This window comes from Paramormyrops kingsleyae, chromosome 2 (genome assembly GCF_048594095.1).
Source record: "Paramormyrops kingsleyae isolate MSU_618 chromosome 2, PKINGS_0.4, whole genome shotgun sequence".
NCBI lineage: Eukaryota > Metazoa > Chordata > Actinopteri > Osteoglossiformes > Mormyridae > Paramormyrops > Paramormyrops kingsleyae.
The window spans coordinates 40,536,791-40,542,237 of record NC_132798.1 but is presented as its reverse complement, the minus strand read 5'-3'; the positions used below and the strand labels follow the sequence as shown (position 1 = coordinate 40,542,237).

At 37.9% G+C, this 5,447-nt stretch overlaps 1 long non-coding RNA gene across 1 annotated transcript; it reads right to left on the bottom strand.

The window, feature by feature from the left end:
- Nucleotides 1–976: 976 nt before the first annotated feature.
- LOC111857797 (uncharacterized) lies at nt 977–4,954 on the bottom strand. Its single transcript, XR_002841444.2, has 2 exons — nt 4,470–4,954; nt 977–2,066 (listed from the first exon to the last, which is right to left on the bottom strand). It is a non-coding gene; the product is annotated as an uncharacterized lncRNA (long non-coding RNA).
- Nucleotides 4,955–5,447: the final 493 nt, after the last annotated feature.

Below are 5,447 nucleotides of genomic sequence, written 5' to 3'. Positions count from 1 at the left end.
AACAATTTAAACAAAAGATAAAGGTACACAAACGAACCAAATAAAATTAGTAGTCTAAGTCATTCAGTGTTTTATTCATACACATGTATCCATAATTATGCTTTTATGGGTTCTTGGGACTGTCAATAAAAGCAATATCTAAGCCTGTATCTGTATCAAATCAGTAGTCTGGCGTGAACGAAACTTTGGACTCATTTTTTTCACATATAATAAAATGTTTCCAGTGAAAGAGACTTTATTAACAACTCAATGTTATTTAAATGTAACTACATGTGAATGTAACACAATGCTTTTTTAAAAAAAAAACAAAAAAAAACAGTTTGTTTTACAGCTCACATTTTGAGATTCAACAGGTCGATAAAAGAACGCCCTCGTTTTCTCCACTAGATGGCGCCAAATTACAGTATTTCATAGAATTAATCGGCCAGGTCGTTAAATACGTATTCTCTTCCGCATTACATGTGACTAAAGAACAATCGTTTCGAAAACAGGAATACGATCGCATACATTAAGAATGCTTAGCGTGTTCTAAAGTGTTTTTATTGAAGGACCCGACGATTCTGCATTTATATTCATTCTATATAATGTGTGCATTGCTAGGCCCTACATTTCGTCTCCAATTGATTTAAAAAAAAAAAAAGATGTTTCTGTCTGATATCTATTTCAACATGTTTGTCCATTATAGTGATGCGAATGAATGTTAATAATGGAGAACAATGTACTTAATTCAGATAAAACATACAGAGATAAACTTGCGGGAAAATGTTTATAGACCTATTACCAATAATCTGTAGTCATTAAATAACGTCCCCCTTTTATAGTAAATAAACTGATGCAGTTATGACCAACAAATTAAGCAGAAGACTGAAACGATTATAAAACCTATACGTCGGTGGTTTTATCACAGGCTGTTAGCAGACAGTACTTAAAAAACCTTGCCTCATTAGCTGAAATCAGTGACTTAATATGCAATCCGTCTTCTTCTACTATTTATTGGAACGATTAAATTATAACATATAACATATAACAAGTGATTCCGTATCTACGCATCTATATACTTACATAAGTTTCCATCTCCCTTTCTGGTTTAGTTCCTTGAGTATGTCCATTGTACATATTTAGTATATACTACTTTTAAACACGGCTATGACATTTTAAGTGGGAAAGACGTTCAGATTCAACGGGGAAATATAACCGCATGGCAAGTAGTCTTAAAGCATTTAGATGACAGACTAGTTGTGTGCTTCAATTTAAATATTAATATTTAATATGACAGCTTGCCTAATTTTAGTATATATTGCAGTGATTTAAATATTTGTAAACAATGTCAGCGGATGAGACAACGGAAGTTGTGCAGTTTCTAAACATAGAGCGACAGCCTAAATGTTACCTGTACAAGTAATCGGAGGAGGCTGTGCAGCTGTACCTTTCGTACTTATCCCAAATGTTCATCTTGAAGCACCTTTTAAAAACCTAAGAACCGCTGGTTTATATCAACGAAACTGAAATAGTCAATATCAACACTAATAAACTATTTTTAATAGAAAGATAATCAGTTACTCAAATTGTAAAGATAAGACACGAAAACTTTATAAATGGCAAGAAAATATCAATGCATGAGGCTGCCATTTAGTTCATGTGTAACACGACTTCAAAATAAACTGAATATATAGGCCTAATGAGAAGAAGCTATAGACGCGTTATATTTTAGGAAAAGTGTTTTCAGAACATTTTGTCAGCTGAAGGCTTGAGAATTGTCCTTTCTAGACACCCTATAATTCTGTTAAATGTGTACCTGAAACCCGTTCTCTTGTTAAAATTCTCAACGTATTGTTCCCTCCCTCAACCAGCGTTCAGAATTTCACTCCTTTTTCCGAGTTAACAAAGGACAAAGGTATAATTCATCATTCCGTTTCCAACTTTGACTAGCCAGAAAGGAGGGCTTGCGAGTCCCCGGGAATGAAACTGTAGGGTCCGATGAATCTAGGCAGAAGGTCGTAACCCCTTCAATCTTCAAAGGCGCTACCGCCTCCGTTGCAGTTGTCACTTCTTGCACTGGCCAGGACCTCAGGAGGTCAAGACAAAAAAAGATTTCTCTAGCATGGAACTTCGCATTATTCCAACAGAGGACTCTTTGCATCATCGATATACTGTAAGACTCCTTGCTGCTACAGGGCTCCAGAAAAGATCTATCTGGGAAGTGCCTATAGGAAAGTACAAGCTTGCCTACATGTAGCTTAAGAACAATATTATACTAGGTTAACTATACTAACTATATGGTAGCTCCGAGGGTGCTCAATAAGGTGCCAAATATCGAACAAAAGAATGTAAGCCATTTCAAAGAAAATGAAAATCTAACATGGGCCTATTATCGGCTGTTGTTTTATTTCAGGTATACGACATATGCCACTGATATATATATAACACTAAGTCAAATTATCCGTATTCCCATTGCTTTTGCTAGGACTTTTGTCTATGAAAATGCCATTGCCTGTAGTCCCACAAATACAACATTCTCCATAGGAATTAGTATATGTGCTAAACGGTGCAACGGTGTATGGCTGTAGTTTTAAAAACCAATCATCCTCAAACTGACAATCTTCAGAAAACTAGGATTTGTAAGATGTGAATTAATTTAACACAGAGAGGCCAAGTTATTGGCCGTTTATAAAAACCTGAAATGTTTTGCCCCAGATATCCCCTATCGAAAGGTGCAGTCATTTGATGATGTATAACATTTGCAAGCAGCCTAGTCATATACATTGAATTCACAATTGCCGTAGTCTTCGTTCCGAGAACAAGAACTATTCACTTCTAGGAACAAACATTAATTGAATAAACTCGCACAGCTTCAGTCAAACCAGAGATATTGCTTATATATTACTTCAATGTCAAGTAAAAAAAAACACGCCGTCTTCGCTGAATATTGCTTATTTATTAAAATATATATTTTAATTCGTACCAAGTCTTAACTTGTGAGTCTCTCAGCTGTAGTGCAAACCCGACAGACTGATGCCCTTTCGTTATTGCACTGCTTGCTGAAGCTCCCACAGTAGTGCAACAGGGAAAGAGTTTCAGGCAACAGGCTTCCTCCCACTTTCTGGATGAAGCGCACAGCAGCACGTGATCAGCACACGCGTTCATCTGCGCTTCAGTGCTGACCACACTTAAACGAACCCCAAAGGATAAATCATTTAAAATGTTGCCCTTTAAATGATTCCAATATCTTTAGGGTCTGTGATAAAGTATCAACATACCAGAAGTTGAAAATTCGTCAGTTTTCACTTGTTTTACCTATTACAGAAAAACCTTAAAACGTTTTTCAAATTAAATACCATTTCCTTTTAATATTAGTCACGTGGTGTCATTAAATCGAATAAACTCCACCAATATAACACATCTATATGGGTTAAGTTTCAATAATATTATACAGCCTATTAAAACATTTGCATATTATAAGTTTAATATAAATAAATAGGCCTACGTACGCTTGCAACTCTTCAAAACATCCAAACTAAGGACTGACTACACATACATACGGAGCCTACAGAAAAATAAACCATCCATCCACACATAACGTGATTCTGTATCATATGCAAGAGACACACTCTAAAGTTCGAACAAATCTATAGCACCACCATGCCGCCCAGGCTAACATACTTTACTAAATATCGTTATACACTAAACTGTAGGTTAGACGTGTTATACTGAATTGTGTATATTTTTGTAATAGCCCGCACGATGTATTGAACAGAACCAGAGCCCTTAGCACTAAGAGAATGCCATTTCCTTGCTGTTCTCGCAATGGCGCTAAGTACAGAGGACACACACTGGCCGCCATTCAAATAGTTTTGGGACCACCTAGTTCCAGGGCGCAGGGGCCACCATCTCGGAGACTAAAACTCTGCATTTCAGTCTCCCGTTTAATAATCCGCTGTGAAGAATATATTTGTCGTCTTCGGCGTCACCTGAGAAGGGAATTTTAGTTATATATATACACACACACATTCCGAATGGTTTGTCCCACAGTGTAAATCAAAATTTTGTATGATCCGTTTCTATCGAAGTCGTTTACAAAAAAGGAGACACTTCATGTTACAACACAAGGGCCCAAGTCATTCACGCATTGCGTATGAAAGCGACACGACCAAATCAACTAACCAAAAGGTGTGAGATGTAGCGAAGAAAATCCCTCCAACTCGAAAAAATTAAAAACAGAATAATTTTGTCGTCTACGAAAACTAGGCAATACATTACTTCCAAGCTTCAAAGAAATTGCTGAGAATTCCTCAGAGTCAAGACCCTATAAGCAATATTGCACTACTCCATCAATAAGCAAAAAAGCAGAGACAATATTGATAGGGTCTCGTCTGTAAGGCAACGCTGAGGTTTTTAACCAATACAAAAATCCAGTTGATGTCACACGTTGATCATGGCAAGAACACGAACCGTGAGGCAAAAATACCTACCTGTAAGCTTGGAATTATGTAGGTTTCCAATGGAATTGCACACGTCTTAGCACGGGCGTCACGTGGCCCTCTTGCTGACGTCGTGAGAATTCCTTACTCCGCGTCGCCCTGCTGGCGGGCACGAGAATTGCGCGTGCTTGGAAAAATTAGCCATTAGTTGGAATTCCTCGCCTCCGCATTTGAGCCTTGACTCGATGCCACCACACGACGCATTTACCAGTTTTTATATACAGCAACATGTGCATTTTTATGACATTACCTTAGCAGCCAATCTGGATAATCTGTATTGTTGCGCAACGCACAGGCAAATATTCTGATCGCTTTTACCTAGCTGAAAATAACGTTGGAATCGATTATAGTTGTATGTTAACGCATTGCAAGAACTGACAATCACAACAACAGTGGAACATGTTACAGAAGCATGAACGAAACGAAAAAAAAATATTTCCAAACATATACAGGACAAAACCATAACATTCGCAACCGTAAACGTAAAATACCTGGTATTCCGAATCCAATGCGTTGTACAAACAAATTGCGAAAATACTGGCTTCGTACGTTTTAGTTTCTCATACGCGTACTCCGTCCTCTCAAACATCATTGCACTCTTCTCTCTCTCTCTACATGCAGGGGGAGAGAGAGAGGGAGAGAGAGAGACTTCCTCTTTCCTAGGGATTAAAAGGAAATGGAAGTGGCAAGACAATCCCCTAATTCACGGATTCCTGACTAATTTAAGAATTCCTCATCGATCTGTTATTTACCACAGAGATCCCTTGTGCTCCACATAGCAATGGCAGACAGAGTGCCTGCCGTCCCCTGATATACGTAAGCAAAGTCAGCGACCAAAAGGCGGGAGAGAGTTAGACAAGACCTTTGTCAATACTAATATGTTTACTAATTCTGTATTAACTCGGGCGAAGTGTGTCATCAACACACGGACCATTTGCATGTTTTAGAATTTCCACCTGAACTAGCAAA